At 36.4% G+C, this 19,327-nt stretch overlaps 1 protein-coding gene and 1 long non-coding RNA gene across 3 annotated transcripts in view; one reads left to right on the top strand and one right to left on the bottom strand.

Moving 5' to 3' along the window:
- Rho-5 (rhomboid-5) overlaps positions 1-19,327 on the bottom strand; it is a 117,452-nt gene that overhangs the window by 28,312 nt on the left and 69,813 nt on the right. The gene's annotated exons all lie outside the window — the stretch shown is intronic.
- On the top strand, positions 1,775-2,939 carry LOC143179159 (uncharacterized). Of its 2 annotated transcripts, none has more exons than XR_013001902.1 (3): positions 1,775-2,101; positions 2,415-2,521; positions 2,599-2,939. It is a non-coding gene; the product is annotated as an uncharacterized LOC143179159 (long non-coding RNA). The 2 variants fall into 2 exon arrangements; XR_013001901.1 differs by having other exon boundaries at positions 2,074-2,101; positions 2,399-2,521.

Below are 19,327 nucleotides of genomic sequence, written 5' to 3'. Positions count from 1 at the left end.
TATATTTTATTTTCGTTGTACTATATGCAATAGAGTAGACAATAATCGTCACGCATTTGCAGATCGCACTCCCTGTATTAAATCGCTTACTGCTGTTTGATCGACGACAAAGCCGCGCATCGCATGGAAACTGATAATGATGACGAATGAACGTGCCCAGATATGGCGTATAATTGTATTTCAATAAAGCAGAGTCGGGTTTGAAACAATATCTCACGTGCCGATCTGCGTGAAAGACAGGATAAAATGTTATCATTGAAACATGTATCTTCAGAAAACAATACTTTCGCAGAAAACTGAAATTAAAGGGAACACACAGTAGGTAACTCACAAAGACCAAGCAATAATTACGGGGAAAATTGTGCCTCAGTTAATTTTGATGATTTTCATATATATTATAAGTTATAATATACTGAACGAAAATATACGCTGTTTTAAGCTACGTTTACACTATGAACAGAACACTGTTATATAATAAATTTATTTTTAATTTTGTTATATAAGTAATATGTTTCTATAACTTGTTATCGTTGAAAGCATATGGATTTTAGGGATGAAGAGTAACAAAAATCAAAACTTGTTCGCCACTAAATGCAAAGTGTAGGACGTGACGAATTTCTAATACCGCGATTACAGCTGTAAACGACTAGTGCAGTCGTTGGACTCCCTTCCTAGTGATCTCTGGGCCAATAAACGATATCAAGGATCACGGGAATGTCTCCTCTTGCTGGTCGCCTACCCATTTGCGAAATCCACGAGACGCTACATCAGCACGTGGTAAAAACGATAACCTTACGTCCGTTTCACCATCGTTGTTCTTTTATAGCTATAAAACTGCAATCTTAATAAAAGAAGTCGACATTTACGTGCCGACGAGAATTGAATTCAAACACAAATTCGCTCTATAAAAGCAAATACTGTGTATCCTTCTTCTGTGATAGTAATGCGTTCATGCAAACTATCTCACGCTACATTTTTCTCGGCTGTGATAGTTCCAAGAATAAAATATTTCTTTTTTCAGAAGGGAATGTGAAAAGCTCGTACGACCGATCCTTAATTTCGTTGAGATAACTTGATATTTTCTCTCAAGTGATAAAGTTGGACTTTTTTCATAAATATCATTTCTAATTTTGTGGATGTGTGTGAGTTGAGAATTTTTCCAAGAATTTTCCAATAATTTTTCAAGAATCGTTCCATTCCCTTTAGTAATTTACGAAAGGAAAGATTCACAGTCTAATTATGACAACTAGGAAATGTCGAATATATGATTCTCTAATACGAAAATAGAATTTCTCAGATGCTGTTAATTTTGTCTTTCTGCTCGTTTCTATTTCGATTGGATCATTCGATGATTCTTGTATGTACTTCAGCGATTTTGAGTAATTCGCTCAAGTCTCTGTTTAGCGTTATCAACGAAAGCGATGTACCATTAACGTGGCATTAAAGCTGAATTCCCGTGAGTTCGAAAATTTCATATTCCATGCACGTGCAAAAGTTAAGCACGCCGGGGGGATTAACTTCGCTTACAACCCAATTTTCAAACTTTATACGTTTCATACCGTGTTACTGTTACAGCGTGCCATGACTCTAGTTTGTCATATTTCCATGAGTTTTTCTGTCACTATTGCTGTTTCCATTTCCTTTCCCTCTGCCACGATTAATTATCTCCTCGCTGTATTAACGAAATTCGAAGAGGATTTTCTGAAAAAATTTCTGACTGAAAGTATATAAGTATTCCGAGTATCTTATTCATAAATTCTCGTAACGCGCTGGGGAACCTTGTAAGAGTAGAATTTTTATATTATTCCGATCACGTGTCACAGGAGAAAGACTGATAACGAACTGAGATACTGTTGTAAGTGCAGGAAGAACGAAGTTGAGTAAATCATGCAGAATAAAGGGAACAGAGCAAAGAGAGAAACGGATCATATGGAAAATGCAAAGAAATTCCTCTCTTTTTCTCTATGGAAATTTTTAGCAAGGGCTTCAGGTTTCCCCGAGAGGAAGAATAATGAATCATCGTTAGTATCATTATCGCGAATCGTTTGAAACTTTCAAGTGTACTACAATCACTAGAGCCATGGAGGAAGAATACCAGCAGGTATTATTCTTTATCGATACATGAACTCGAAAATTCTGACAAAACTATATATTGTTATCGTTATGAACTTGGTGAGAGCTATGAGAAAAATATCCATGTAACGACATGATTTTCGATAAAATATCAATTCACTGTTATTTATTGATATAAATAACTGTTATCGATATGTCAATAACATATTATTGCATCAATATTGACACAATAACATGCTATTGACATATCGATAATCAATTCCCTAATGAAGTGATTCCTCGTGAAGAAGTAAATGAGAAGTGCACAATAAAGTTTTTACATCAGGGGCTTTGTTCTTCAGAAAATATGTTGGTTACGCGTGCACCAGCGGCATGCTTCATCTACGAATCTCGGTACAGGCTGCTGTTTCTATTCGCGTTGGCGTGTGTAAACATGGGCAATATTAAGGTATGCATGAATCGAAAATGCAAACAATACCTTGTGAATATACATATCTTAAAACTATTACTATTCAATATCTACAGATTCATGAAGATGGTCCATTCATTTGATGGAAATTAAACATATTTCTCCGAAATATCTGTCGCTATAAGTCAACATCTTGAGAACAAAACCATGTGACTTATAAAACTAAAACCTCCAAGATTCTTCTGCAATGAAGTCTCATACGGTTGAAACGCTATAAGTCTTCGTAAGTGGAAGATATTTGAGACATCATTCTCGATATCGTACTTTCAAGAGGAAACACGTTTTACAGAGAATATTTCAAGGCACAAAGCAATATGTTTTATTACAACTGAGAATGAAGTAGTTTTGTTCAACAGCGTACGCATGCCATTACTGTAAAAACTGAAAAGATCAAGTATCAAAAAAAAATAAACAAATCTTTTTATGAGGAAAAATTTGAATTCTTCAGATCTGTGTCTTTTTTTATCTTGTTTCTAGCATAACTATGGTGAAGTCTTTTGTAAGCATAACATATATCACATAGAGCAAACGCGTAAGGACTTGATAATTAGTTCCCATAATACGTAAGCCGGAAAAGATGCAAGCCACAGATAATCCGACTACTTAATTATTCGGCTAACAAATACAATGCCTCGAGAGTCGCGAATTATGCTTCATTATGAATAATGCAGTGTTTGTATTAGAAGTTGTCACTCGCATGGCAAACGCTTAGTATTCTTGAGAAACTGAATGCATTATGAAGTTTTCGTTTTCATCAGTTCTGTATAAATGTAATGTTTGCTCTTGTTTATGATACACCTAAGTACAGTTTCACGTATTTATAATACTAAATTACTTTAAGAAAGAAATGTACAATCCATGAAGCATATCTAGAGAAATATGTGTTAGCTAACGTAAAACAATTTAAAAAAATAAAAAATTACTGACAGAACGTTGGGTTTGCTCATATGTACATGTACGTGTACGTAGTCTTCATAAAACGAGACTTTCAACAGAGACAGTTAAGACAGTTTTCAAAAAGTAACTGAATTATTTACAAAGATTTCTATCGTATCCAAGGCTAGCTAGTAAAAGAATCTTCTACAAAACGAAATTTCAACCATGCTGACGTTGAAATTCGAACTCAGAAAACTCTGAAAGATAAATTGCGTCCCGAGAACCGAAGCGTAATGGGTTCAGAGTACCGTGGAGAAAGTTACCCAGCGCGGAACGCGTTAAGTTACACGGGAAAGACTAACTGAAGATAACCGAATACAGAAACTTGCCCGAGTGTCTCTTGTTTACGAGCTAAAAATTTCACACCCCCTTAAAAGCGACGTCGATCGAGACGATGCTTTAGAGCGAAAATAGTGATCCTCTTTTAAAGCTTTTCGTCTTCGCTTTCAACAACGTAGACACCAGGCAATCGTAATTGTAATAATAAACTGCAGGAGAGTTGATCAAATTTATATTGTCTTCTTTTGAACACTTCTTTCTAACACCCTGTAAACTCAGAAAATCAATTCTGAAAACTACTGTGTTGCATTTTTCTTAAATGTACATTCTCCAATTCATCCATTTTCGCGTCTTCCAAATTTCAAATTCTGACTCTTCAATTTCAATACTCCTTCAACTTTCACGAATTTTAACGCAAGAAGTACATTATTATTAAAATTTGCGCGTGTAATTTAATAATCATTCGTACATAAAGTGAACTACTGTATGTGTAATACATATGTTAGAACACTGTAAATGTTCTCTCTAAAAGCGCGCTGTCTGGTTATTACCGACCACGACTACTTCCGGTTATAAACTGCGTCCCGTTGGTTGGGTTTTCCGGGACGTTGCACGTGTAAGAGCGAATGCCTTCTTTCGTGTAATTTCTTTCCAGCGACCTCGTCGAACAACCTAACCCGAAGGTGTCTCGAAGCCAATGGAAGCTGAAAGGCATCGATTCCCGGTCAACCAGCGAACGAATTATTGCGCATCACGCTATACAGCTCGGTCACACGAGTCCCTGTAGGATATATTTAAGCTTTGAAAGTGACCAGGACGAAAGCTCGCCTCGGAAGCCCGGATTATCTTTGATCTAGACACGCGAGAAAAATGTGCGTCGCGCTGACCGTAGAACTTTACTTGAGAGTCGTCCGTATTGCGACCTTTCGTGGCTTCGACGAATTTTCTGTGATCGAATTACTGCTGTTTCTAGTATTTGTACATTCTTCGTTCTGCTGAGCTATCTTCGCACAATTTGTCACTGCAAACATGCAGAAGAATGAAAGCAGAAATATTTAATATTTCGATAATAAAAAAAGAAAAAGAAATAAGAAGTATGATGTACTAAGGCTTCTACTGTTTTCAAAGGAGAAGATAGTGAAGTATGAATGGAGGTACAGAATATTTCAAACGATTTTTTCCTGGAAATTATTCGTACGAATTCAATATCGATACGATTCAATGAGTAACTGCTTACTGTTTCTGATTTAAGAAGCATATAATCAGAAAGCAATGAACTAACAAGATATATGTATTTTTTTACAGGGTATCCACGAAATAGCAATGCTCGTTCTATTTGACATTTTTGAGAAATAGACTCACGCTACTTCATCTCGGTTTTCGTCTAGTTATACACGTATGTATGTATCCTCTCCTATACGCAAGACCGAGCATTTGCTCGTGCACCACTGAAAGCATAGCACGGTTAATATTCTCTTGAAAATGGATGATGGCTGCAACGGTCCCATGTACAGTCGTCCCATTTATGTATCTGCTTCTTTTCAACCTTGTGAAGGGAGTACTAGTTCCAGCGATGCGTCATGTACAATCATTAACGTGGTAATTAGAATTATCGAGGAAGTGGTTCCGTAGAATTTTGCATTAGTCTTGATATACTTTGAAAATGTTGATTTCTAAGTGAATAGGCATGCGTCAAACTTAAAATCAGGGATTCAAAATTTTATATTAGATAAGCAAAGAATGCTCAGAAACGAAGAAGATATTTACACCTGGTATGTCTGACCTTTTACATTTCGCTTAATAAACCCATAAAAATATGACCAATTTTTCAATACTTCGTGTAGATCAAAAATTGAAATACTCGATGATTCTACTTGCTCTAAAAGCACACAACGATCGAAACTGATAACTATGAAACTCGTTAGAGCTTTATTTTATCAATTCATGATCAAATTAATACTGATTCCAAAACTGACAGACAACACTACGTAGAAAAATTTCTTTCACTCGGCCAGTCTGATAATTCTTCTTCCTATACTACTGGAAACGCTAAAAAACCGCTTTTTGCTGGAAGTATACACGCGAACAGAACGAAACATGAAGAAGCATCTGTGTTTCTCGTGTTTCCGTTTATATCCTTTTCGGACGCTGCCCAGTGTTGCTGTTAAAAACGCCTGCACCTGGGTCACGTAACTGAAAAATGTAAAAACTTGGAGAAAACGACTGAGGGAGCATCAGGGGATAAAACTTCCCAGAGCTTCGATACTTGACGACACTTGGGCCAGTCGTATATTCGACACATCAAATTGCAAGCCACGAATATGAATGCGAATTAACTCTTTGCCCTCGATACGTGAGTAGTGTCAGTCGACAGTAGAACGTAGACTCACTTGGTCTACAAGATTATTACGAACAGCATCAGTGGATTTAATCTGTTAAAAATTATTGTATAATAACATAACGAATCTGTAATCAAACTAAATATGCAAAAATTTATAACTAACCATGGTAACAATTAATTAGTTCAAGCCATCGATTTTTCAAAACAGAAGAATATTGTATATCAAATATAGTATAAGTAGGTTGCTCACGAATAACAAACGATATAAAATGGACTCGTATTTCAATTCATTCATTAATAGAGTTAAGACAATGGCTCCAGGAATAAAAACACACACAACGACTTCATTTCGAAGCAAGAAAGGCCTCCCATTGTCATCTAAGATCTTAGAATCGATTTCAATAATACGAAAGCGAAGTGTAGGGGGAAAGTCCCTGAAGGAGGCTGATGGAAAGGAATTAAACGAGGCAGACAGTTCTTAAAGATTCACCGTTTCTGTCATATTTAAGCCCGATCCAAGCAAGAGGAGGCTCTTGAGACAGCTTCGCCAGGCAACCATCTTAACAAATCCCTCCTTGAAACCCCATAGGACTACGCACAAAGCACTGCCTTTGTCTGTTTTCGAAATCCTGAACTTCATAATTTACAGTGCTACTATCACACAGCATCCCTTGAGATATACGGGGTACTAACACTTCCTACTGGAAATAGAACTTCTCTATGAGTGTCAAAACCTAGAGAACGCGTTGTAGATCACTTAAAAGTGTTCTTATGTACGCAATGTAAATATAAAGTCACTTTTTCACTCTGCAAATCAGTGAAGCATCTTGTCACTGACGTTTTACTGTCTTGGAAGGTCCTTTACCATTAGTTTTCTTTTTCAGATTGAAAATTGTTAAGTCTTGCATCTCGCTGTACACCGTCACAACTATTATTGCTGAGCTTTAATCTTTGTTAATTTTCTTGACGTAACTTCTGCCAATTTATACTTTTAATGATTGCACAAGCGACGCTGCGAGAAGAGCGTTAAAGGAAATTCCAAGGTAAAATACGGGCGCAATAAACAGAAGAAAATTGCAGTCGAAACGGCATCGTTACATGTTGCAGCGTACTTTAAATACGATCTCGGTTGAACAACACTCGGGTGTAGAGAAGGGGACTTGTTTCTGGGTGAAATTTAGAATTGCCACGGTACAGCATTTCGACGTAAACGTGCTGAAATTTATGACGTTTCGTTCTGAGTTACATGTAAGTGGCACCTTTAATTAATTTATTTTCTTCGTCTGTGTGTTTCTTCATGTGTTCGCAATACTATCATGCTTCTATTGGAAAACATCTGGAAAACTGAAAACACAAATAATTAATTTCTAAGTTTTTTAACTGTCAAATATGTGAAAAATACAATTTTCTTTTGATTGGTGTACTCTAAAAGGATTTATTAACGCGTGGAAAAAATTTCATTCACCAATAATAATATTTGTGGTGAGTACAGAATTTTTCTTTGCTGCATGAGAACTAGGTAAATATTTGCTTGGTAATATTCACTATACCTATACTTAGGGGGTCGGTATTAAAAAGATTAAAGCTAGCTCCTCGATAACTTTCCACGTCAAGCAAATTATTGACAATTTTTCTCATAATTCACTAATACAGTCTACCTTTGTAATAAAAAACAAAAATTATTGATTTTGTTATTCTACACCACTTAAATTATATCAGAATCCTTGAAACGCTAACATATCCAACTTTTCTCTCTTAATTCACACAGACTACGCAGTATCTGAGTGTCTAATAGTACCTAATTATGTACTAACTATCGCGCTAACTAAGAATAAACAACAGTAATAAGAGATATCCTCCATCTTTCTTGCAACGACATACTGCAAAACCGGAAGATCGTCTCGGTCGACAACGTGTTAAAACACGTGAGCTTGTTAAAACAACCTTTCAGATAATATTTTATCATGATCAAGTTAAAAGCCTGTCAAACGTTCATGTTTGACACAGAAAAATATAACGAAGCTAAAAAGAACGAAGGATCATCTGTCTGCCTATCTATCCTTGTAGACGCGTAGAAAGGATTCGGATATGATCGAGATTTAGATCATCAGGAATCGAGTTTTCAGTCCTTCGGGATTGTGTTGGGGGCGGTCGAGGACAAGCTGTCGATACCATCGATCCTCTCTAGTTCGTGGTTCCTTCCGCACTGAAACGGTTACGCGGGCTCCGTTGCGGAAATCCGTTTCGTGGATCCATTTTCTTTCGGGATAAACGTCACTGGCCACTGCTCTTGACGTTAGAAATTTCGGTCGGCTGCCTCGTGAACGTTTGTTTATTTTAAACCGAAAACTACGACAGCGGACAGTTCGTTTGCATTCTGAACGTATTGGCTGCGTTGAAGAGAATCTTCGAGATCGCATCTGCATATCTGTAACTTTTCTACTATGTATTTTATATTAATAATTCAGTTGAAATAGCGTTTACAGTAAAATGTGTGGTTTGAAATTTGCAACATCTGGCTAATTTGCAAAAAGAACGAAAAGAGAGAAAACTGGTAGATAACAGTATCTTTAATACAGCATAAACCAGTCGACCCATTAAGTTTTGAGAGATAAGAAGAGGTACAAAAGATTGCTGGTAGAGACTAGTAGCAAGGGATTAACCTTCTCTCATGGGGATTTTTGCACTGTAAGAGCTCATCTTCGTCCATTTCCGATCCTCTTTCTTTTCTTCCAAATACTCACGAAAGAAACGGCTCTGTGAGAAAAGGAACTCCTACGTTATATCATTCTGTGAAACATATCTGAAATGAAAAATCCCTCTTTTGATGATTCCTCCATTTAATAATAAAACATAACTCTGTCACAAAAAGAACCCCTTTTCAGGAGATCTAAAGCCGTGGATTTGTTGGATTGAATTTATCGAATAATGTTTAATCGCTTTTTCCGCTACCAATACAATATGAAAAATAGGAGAAAAATACATAAACGATAACGTAGATTCGAAAACAACTTCATGAAGTAACATTTAATACTAATCTTTAATTTTTATGTGTTGGATATTCAGTTCACGGTTATAAAAATAGTGAAATATTTAACAAAATGAAAAAGCACATGAGAATTGTTTTCATGGAAAATAGTGTTTTATATTTAAAAGAAGTGAACGAATGTTATTATTATAATATTCTATATTGGGCAATAACTTAGACTTATCATAGCTAGAAGCTCCTATTTTTCACCATGTCATAAGGATTCTGCTTAGCAGTTTTTCTTGGGGAAATGTCTACTATAATTTGGAATATAATGCTTCAAAGATAACTCCCCATGAAATTTAGAGGCTTATACAAAATTCGAGCCAATACGTATCTATTGTGATACAAAAAATAATCACCTGTTTCTCTTTTTAATAACGACTAAACAATCTGAAAATAATACTGATTTTAAAATCGACGAGTTTTATAAATATTTCTCTTCCCCGCAAAAAATACTTGGATTAGGTTATTTTCAATATCTTCGATATCTTTTTTGAAGCAATTAAGCACGTGTAAAATCAAGCAGTTTTTATCCATGGAATCTAGGCACGATTTCAGAGTGCTTAAAAGTTTCGCGAGTCGAAATCACTGCAAGAACTAAACGAGCTTTTCAGATCGGTTGTGTTCTCTGACAAAGGGCGCGAAGGCATTAATTTTTGTGCGCGTACATAGTTAATGAGTGGCACGTGTTAATTAGTTCTCTTCGTAGACCATTTCTGACTCGGTGTGTTTTATTAATTAATCCACGGCGAAAATTCCAGGTGTATTCACGAGGCGAGGATCACGCCGCTTAGCCTAATTGATCGGATTGTTCAATTAAGGTTTGGTCGCTGGGCAAACAGAAACTGGACAGGGCCTCTGACGCTTATGCTAATTGGGAAAAGTCTAGAAGGAAATAAAAGAATTTCGCTTAAACCGAATCCATTATCGGTTCTATGTTTCCAGGAAAGTCTTCTGGACTCTTCGATATTTGAGATAAAATATTGTCTTCTATAAAAGCATTGTCTTAATAGTCCATCCACGTGATTAAAAGGAATTAATGGGGAAGAGATTAAATTTTTCAGTGCTTTTGTGAATTACCTGCGAGAAATGAAAGAAATTCCATACGTAGTCTGTGGATGTTTATGTATTTATGGAAAGTTTAAAATTCACATAAAATACGAGAATGTATGGAGACGGATAAAATGCACAGAAAATACGGGAATATGTAAAGCACTCAAAATAAATTAGATGTTACATCTAATATCTAGAGAGTGAAACAAATTTCTAATTAGATTCCATTCTTTAAATTATACTTATGAAATTATGAATTTACATAAACATCTGTTTAAACATTCATAAGACAGCACGACATAAGTCATGTGTTTAAAAAATTTGAGTTTATAGCGGAATTGGAGTCCACTATATAGAATTTGTATTTTTGGCAAACGAGTATATTGTTACAGGAACTTTTTCCTTAAAAAGCAAGTCAAAAAAATATTCCCATTACTTACGTTGTTTTGTCCTTACAGCTTTAGAGATACATTCGTGTGATATGGGTCTGACAATAAGTTGACTCATTCTACTGATGTCATTGGCTTCGCTACTGTACACGGGAAGTAGAGTGTAGAATCACCTCTAAAAATATCTGACACCCATCATCATATTGACGGCTTAATGCACAAACGTTGTATGTCCACTTTTGGTCAAGTTTGAGATTTTATAATATAAAATATATTTATAGTATAAATACCCGATACTATAGGCTCTGGTAAACCCAGAAATTCAAGTGGACTTGAGCGAGTACTATTAAATTTGTCTTGAAAACTTTATCGACAACAAATTGTGTTACTAACACATCACTATGAATGCAAGTAATATACTTTTAATATATGAGGAAGTCAGAGGACTCAATATCAATTATAACTCTTTTATATTTTCCTCAAAATGAAACAAAATTAAAACACATACGAGGAAAATTTCTTCTTAGAAATACTAAGATTCTAATTAAATCTAAGAGAATTCCAATCTCGTGGAATTCTCTTTCAAATCTTCCGAATGCACTCATGATCTCTGTGATCCTTCTCTTCGGGAACGCGCATAAACCGTGAGCAATTTTAGCGCGTAGGAAATGTCAGGACAGGGGCGTAACAAATCGATACTGCGTCAACGTGCCCAGTTCGTATACCTACATCCATTCTACCAGTTTCTCAGCCACTTTCCTCTTCCCTTTTGCTTCGTATTTTCGAACGGCTGCACTGTATCCTCAGATTTCTGTAGACGTTAGGAACATTCTTCGGACGAAGAATGGTCGTTGAAGTATTAAAACGAAGAGGGAGAACGGCCAGCGAGCAAGACGCGCAACCTTTTCATAGGCTTCTTTGACTTCTCTCAACTGCGTCTCAAAGGAAAGATTCAATGACGAGAGTGAGAGAGAAAGAAGGCTACTGGGAGTTCAATCTTGCATTTCAGAAATTGCCCATTTTCCGCTTGGCTCAACCTATTTCTTTCTTCTTAATTCCTTGCGGGGCTTTCATCTATTGGGCTCTATTAAGAATTTCACTTCCACGAAACAAAATTTTCCACGATTTTCAAATCCTGATGACAGTCCCATTTTGTCAGTCGCTCAAAAGAACATCTGACCAACAGATTAGTGCTGGTGTTAATTCATAAATCACCAGAAACGAACCTGTTTCAGCTCACGTGTACCGAAATGGTTAATTGGGACATACAAGCCTAAACGAATTTACGCAAAGAAATTCACACCTTCGGTGAAAACGAAGTGCCATAAATTAACGGTACAGCGATGAAAAAATAACAAAAGCCTCAATTAACGCTGTTCAATTAAAGACCACTGCTGCTAACCGCTGAAATAAAATACAATATCCCTCCATTCGTCAGAACTAAAATAATATCTCTTCGACTCAGTTTCAATATATCCCCCTCCCGATTCGCGATATCCGACAAGATAGAACACAGAGTAAGCCAACGATCATTTCCCACAATTTTACTCCGCGCATGGTCCTACAAATATGTCAGGCTTTAATTCTAAATTCGAACTAAAGCCCCTAACGACTCTACGTAACTCATCGCATAAATAAAGCGCGGAATCGACGACGAGAAAGTTTCATATTCTACTTCGCGAATTACGACGAAGTATCGCGCGTATAGGTTGACGCAGAGCAACCGCGGCATTATTCAGTCGACGATGAAGTTACTAAGCGTTTGAGGGTGAAGGGTGAAAATTGGGGGCGGGGAGGGGCGAAGACATTTCCGGTAGCTTTATTCAAATTGCTAGAATAAATAATGAGACGCAACCGCACCAATGCGGGGCAACATCGATCGTCTCTCTAAAACTTGCCTCGTTAGAGAATCATCAAGGTGAGTAAGAAGCAAGATAGATGTGCATGTAAGAAGGGGGACGGGAAATGGAGGACAGTAAAATGGAAAATGTAGAATCGGGGTTGCAATTTCTGTCATTTTACGCCACCGAGATACCAGTGTAATGGAATGGAAAATTGTGCAGGTACGTATACTATCACTCAAAAGTTTGGAGCGTATTGCAACTTCAAAAGATTTTACTTTAAATAAATAACTCTCTCCTTGAGAATATTATCTTATGTTAATGAGGAACATATATTCAATTTATAAAATAATTGCTTATGTAGGAAAGAGGCTTGCGTTGTTGAATTATAAAAGATGCTTCAATCTTTTGAGCATCACAGTACATGTACTTCATGCTCTAGCTACGTTCTGGAGGAAAGTTTACGAGCACAGTTTCTTTGCGTTACTCCTCTTGCACATCTGCTCAGAGATAGCGAAAAATGGTTGTGTAAAATCATTTTGAGGAAACCAGACCTTTGTAATATCGTAAAGTAATATTTTGAAATGGAAAGGAAGATATTTCACTTCTTCGATTCATTCGAACCTCTCGTGATTCCAACACAGTTTGCATTTGGAAGTAACAAATTTTATTGGTACTTCCAGCGAAATAAATTTGTTTGCCCCATGGACTCATTTTTTACTTTTTATTATCCATAAAACCAAACAGTATGTCACGCAGAGGAGCCATTATGACTTATAGGAATGAGAATGTAAGAATTGTTTATATGCGTAGAATAATTTATTTGAAGAGATCGTTTTGAGCCATGTTTCACTATCTGTCTATATTATTATACAATAGGGTCTTCATTATCCAGAATACCATACAATTCAAATCTGAAATACCCTTTTGATAGCTAGGTACGTTATCTCCAACAGACTACTATTACACCACTGTCTAATTGCAAGTCTCAACCAATGTTTTACTGTACTCTTAGGATCGTACCACACTAGCGATATGCTCACGATCCACTCACTCTCTGCTTTTAATTCGATCAAATATTATTTTTTTATTCTCGTGATATTAATGTTCATTAACGTTCGTATAAATCGTACTGCTATCTTATTATCCTCTTATTTTTATCAGAAGAAAGTTCTTATCTAATCTACTTATATCAAAAATATAAATACCATCTCGTAATTTTCAATTCAGCCACGAACTCAAACTTATTAAACCTGTGACTTACTTCACCTTGCCTTACAGCAACAGAAGTATGCATCACGTCGTGTACCTACGCCTGAAATTACACTCGCATGTTCCAGGACACTCTGTACATGAACACACCCATGACAGTCACCAGCGTCTTATCTAAAAGGACCTTGTGTAACGGAATAATTCGAAACGCCTGCGACGACAGAAGCAGAGGGGGTGCAAGTAAATCAAATGCACGTGACTCACGGCGGCGTTAACCGCTTGCTGGACCGGAAATGGGATCAACACCTGCATGTATCACCGTCGACGACGGGTTGCGCCGCCGTCAGATGTGCTGCCTGATCGCAGATGCAATAATAACCCGTTTTGTACGACAGTTGCTTCGTGTTGTTTAAGCGTTAAGGATCTCATGATGTGATTTATCGACTCTTGAAGTTCAGCTACTATCGCAACTGTAACATGATCAACTGACCCTTCGAACACGCTTCCTCGAATGTAAATCGTTCTGATGAAGCACCTAACCCTAGGGTTAAGGGTAGGACTAAGGGGAGCGTTCCCCGAAGCCATCATTCAAAACATGTTAATTCTGAGCTTCTTTCTGTAACAAAAGTTCTGAAACCAATATATCAACCGACCAATAGCCTTCTGCTTGGATCTTTGTACGTCATTTCCATCTCTCTTTTACTTTTTCTGACAACACGTGATAAGCGGTTCTTCGAATTTTAACGTTTCATTGAAATAGTATATTAAAAGTAAACTTGTAGGGTCTGTTTCAATTACGTATCTTTTTGCTCTGGCTTTATAAGATCCTTTGAAGTTTTTTGGCTTGATTTTCATTTCTTTTGTGTAGAAATTGTTAAGTTTCTTAGACGTCACTGTTTTCCAGGTAATTTAATGCGTTTCTTATATAACATTGCGATGCCAGAGGTATATCAGGACTTAATTTATGTCTTCACCTTTGTATGTCGAGTTTTTTGCACTTGCATAGTAGACGATTAATCGTTATTACGTTGCTGCAGAAAATACAGTGTAACATGGGCACGGTAACATTTATAAGCGATTTTTAACTGCTTCCAATAAGTCAAGCCACAACCACCTTTCCTTTTCTATTTAACCAGGTCATGGTGAATAGATGTCTCCTAGCAGAGTCTCCAGTATCATGGATTTTTGTTTCAATTGTAAGTTTCAGATTCTAACAATGTTTTCTGTTCTATTTGATCAGGTTATGCTGAGTTGATATAGGTTGGTAGATATGGTTGATAGAAGTCTTGTAGTACAGTGTCATAGGTTTTCATTCCTTTAGCGTAACTCTATTGAACCTCAGCTGCTCAGTTCCAAGTCTCCAAGAGTAGCTTGAGAAGGACAGGAATGAAGCGACGAGCGATGGCGAGAGGGACAGCTTCACAGATAGACAATAAGAGTGGGGACTAACATAGTGTGGGTGTTTGGGCCTTAGGCTTATAATTAGGTCCAGGCCTTAGTCATGCCGCCATGAGTCAACTTGGTCGTGAGAGTTTTAATCTTGGGAACCCGACTCGTCTGGCTTCGTCGCTTGATCAGCAAATAGTTGCAGGAGACTACTACTCCATATTCTGCTCCGTTTTTCTTTTTAATTTGATATTGAAAATTTCTGTATTCTAAAATCTCATTAGAAATAAATATTCAATTGTTAAAGCCTTATAAAAGAGACTGAGTAAATTGCATCCTATTTTACATGTTTGTTACTCTCAGGTAGAAGTTATCGTGTTACTAAAGAATAAACTAGTAGCATAAAATGTCAGCACATTGACTGATTAGAGAAACTAGAGATAAAACTATTACCTAGATTTTAATCAACACTTTATTTAGCAGAAGTACGCGTTATTTTCGACAGATATAGATCGCAGAAACGAGCAGGATAAGAAGAAAGCGGTAGTGCGGGCAATGACATTATCTTGTCTCTTCTACTCACATCTTGTGTTGTTAGAGGAAACGAGAAGAAACTACGAGCACATCATCCTCTCCAATAAAGGAAATCGCCAAGAACCCGTTTCATGGAATACTCCACACAGTTTCACTTCACTTCACATGTTTAATATTTTGTATCTCTAAAAAGTATGAAGATGGAACTTAGCAATATTATTATATTAGCAATATCGTATTGGCTGTTGGTACTATTTAACAGCTATAGTTCTGCTGAATAACAATTGCAGAGCGTCAGAAACAAAGGAACAAAAGCGAATAAGCTATATTTTTACGAATAACAAATATGCATATTATCGTTTCGAAGTTATAAAGTCTGTGTTATTTTTCTAAATTTATTGTCTGAAATATAATTCACGTGTATATAAAATAAAATGTGCTTAACAAATTTTTATGTCATGTACTTATGTAAAAAGAGTTCAAAGTAAATATAAAGATTTGCAAGCATTAGGTGTGTTAAAGGTGCGAATCCATTTTCTGAGTCACAGCTTAGTTATTTAAATTGTGAAAGCGTATATCTTGTTATCGTAAAAAGATTACGCCAAGTAAGATAAACCACTCCCAAGGTAATAGTTTTGTTGTTATCAAAGCCTTATACAGTGTACGGATTTACGTATTCATTTGTACAACAGCGCGTAAAGTTTATACATACGTTACAAAAAATTAAAATGTTATTTATTAAAACGGAATGCACGAACAAATATTTGTATATAATACGTATATTTTTCTAATATATGTTCTAGAAATGTAAAAAAGATATCGTGTCTGTTTAGATGTATTTAAAGATATTACTTCTAAAATTAGGATTTTCCTTTGTGCAGAATAGAGATATTTTCTAATTTTAAAAAACTACTTGACTCCGAATCGATTCACACTATGTACTATTCGATTGTTTACAGCCTAATACGATTTTCCCAACTTTTAGTGCAACATTCTTCAATTCTTTCTTCGACTCCTGTTCTCCCGCTCATTTGACATTTCGAAAGATTCACAACTCACTGTATTGGATTTCTAGCACGACACAATACAATAAAAATAACACTTAAACAACAGTACCGATTCTTCTCAACTTCCTCTCACAAACCACACAAAGGGTGTACAGTTATCCTGCGTGCAATCGCAATTAAATCAATTGAAAAAACGCACAGAACAGAGAGATCGACGATGAACTGTGTCAGCGACCGTAACTCTTGGTAAACTGTGCAGCCGACGCGTAGCGGATAAGCACGTGTTTCTCGCCGCGTAATACTTAAGGCTAGCGCCAGCTGCGGCCTGTCTCTTTCGAGATGCGTGTATCCGACTGACACGAAAAACCGTACACAAATAATACCTTTCTTCGTCACAGAATCACTACTTTCTTTTATTTCATTGTTTGCACTTGGCTGACCCCTTTTTCTTTGTCACTGTGGCAAGGACTGTGAAACGAAATTGAATTTTTGCTGAATTCTTCTTCCATCGTTGGTGAGGCAAAACTATTTCTAATTTCCATTCATCTGTGATGTACAACTATTCAGGGAGATTTCTGTGGGCTAATATTGTAAATGTTAAATATTAGAAATATTAAATACGAGGGAAAATGAGAATTGTAGATACGTTATTGTCAACTCTGTTGATCGTTGTAGGACTGACCTGCTTCAGGATCGGAAATCGTGAAAGTTGAAGTGGGGAGAGCTGCACGAGGTCCACGTCATGGAATTACCATGCTGTCTCTACTGGCTATCTCAACAGGTAGTTCCTACGATTGTAGCAAAAACTGTTGATACAACCGTTTTTAATCATCTAATAGCTCGTGGGACAGTCATAGCATTCTTCTATGATATCTAGCAGGGCTTGTATGAAGAAGTAATAAAAAGAAATGACAGCAGAATACGTGGGAGAGTCTTAACAAATGGTGAAACGATCAAAAACACAAGAAAATTCGACAAAAATAGGAGAACAGTCAATTGAAAAGTGGAGAAGTGTTTTTAGAGACTTGAGCTTCACAATCCTATGATCTAAGTATGAGTCAGAGCAATTTGAACTCATAAAAAAGTATATAGTATAAAAGTAAATTAAAAAAAAAAATAAAAGTAAAAGTATAATCTCATTTCGCTAATGTCTGTTCTTTGCAATATATAAAAACTACATAAAGCAAAATTGCACTGTTTTAGCTTTAAACTTCTTGAATAAAAATAAACAAATAAAGAAGAGAGAAAGATCATTACTTAACCGAATAAAAACTGTAATCTTTAAAAACTATGTTGCACTAAACAATTACGAAGAGATTCGAGACGAAGATGTGAAATCATTAAACGCATTAACGCTGAATTTCAGAGCAGACCCGTATGACCCAATTTAATTATGCTCTGCTGATCGAAATTCCGGATAATTAATTAGCAGTGTGCCGGTCATTTCGTGAGGAAATCCGACAAGTGGACACTGCAATCCATGCTCTGGGTACTGATTAGGTCTTCAAAACGCGACAGGTGGTCGAAGCTTGTCTGTGAAAATCTTATTATAATCAAAATTGGACATGGATTTAATTCCACGATTTTTCTTTTATGTATTTTTTTAAAATAAATCACGATTTTAGAAGAAGTAATTATACTTTGACTTGACGGTAATAGTGGAAGCACGTTGGTGTGCATGTCTTATCACGATGACATTGCATCGCAATAGCAAAATACAGAGAGGTATCTCAAACTAATTATTCGATATCTCAAACAGATGACATTCGTTACAGGTTCTTCACCTTTCGTTGCTTATTTTCTGAAGTATTTTACGTGGAAAAGAGGTTACTACTAAATAATAAATCTATTTTTCAAAAGTGATTCGGAAACGACGTTCAATGTCGGGACGTTTCTTAAAAATTTCAAGAACGGAGATAAAAAGACAGGTACGCTGCGTTGTTGCGTGAGTCGAAGAAATCGAGCACACGACTTCCCTATGAATTTAAATGTCAAAAGCGCCTCTGACTTTTTGTTGCTCAAATATCTCCCCTCTACCGTACATTTAAAGTGGTATACGCTCCGGAAATTCACGCAGCAAGCCTCGAAACGTCGTGTATGCATAAAACATGATGCTTCGGTCCCTTCAAGAATTCCACCCACACACGGAGATGATACACGTACATGCATTTCGCTGTATGAATACACTCTTAACCGTTATTATGAAACCAAGAGTCTACAGAGGAGGAATTGGTTGTCGTGTAAAGTTCGAGCGAAACATGGTTATTTAAAAACTGTTGAAATATTCATCTCCTTCGACTCTTATACAAATCTTGCTCGCAAATATAAATAGCTTGTTAAATATTAGATATTAAAATGCGTGAATTTGATTCATAAATATTTCCCTTCAAGATTAGAATGTCTGAAACTTCAAGATGACTAAATTACTTTAGTAAAAATTGTTGCTACTTGAGAATAACGAAGTTACTTGAGTAGAAATTGTCAGTGTCTCTTCAAAGAAATTTAGTTTTGATGCAAAGTGATAGAAAGCTATTTACTTTCCTGACTGTTATAATATAACAGAGGGGAAAGTATTGTTATCGGTACAATTTTTTCCTCTCCCTTCTCCAGTTTTTTCACATACATACACTTTTCACATATCTACACTTCCAACCTCCTGTGGCTCCTCGTGTTAGCCATACGTGGGTTTGTCCACACGTCTTTTCCTGCAGCTCTCCGTGTTAACCATACATAGGTTTGTTTGCGTGTCCCTTCGATCCTGTGACCTCCCAGGTTA

This window comes from Calliopsis andreniformis, chromosome 5, assembly GCF_051401765.1.
Source record: "Calliopsis andreniformis isolate RMS-2024a chromosome 5, iyCalAndr_principal, whole genome shotgun sequence".
Classification (NCBI taxonomy): Eukaryota; Metazoa; Arthropoda; class Insecta; order Hymenoptera; family Andrenidae; genus Calliopsis; species Calliopsis andreniformis.
Note: the sequence above shows the minus strand (reverse complement) of the source record. Positions and strands in the feature narration are given on the sequence as shown.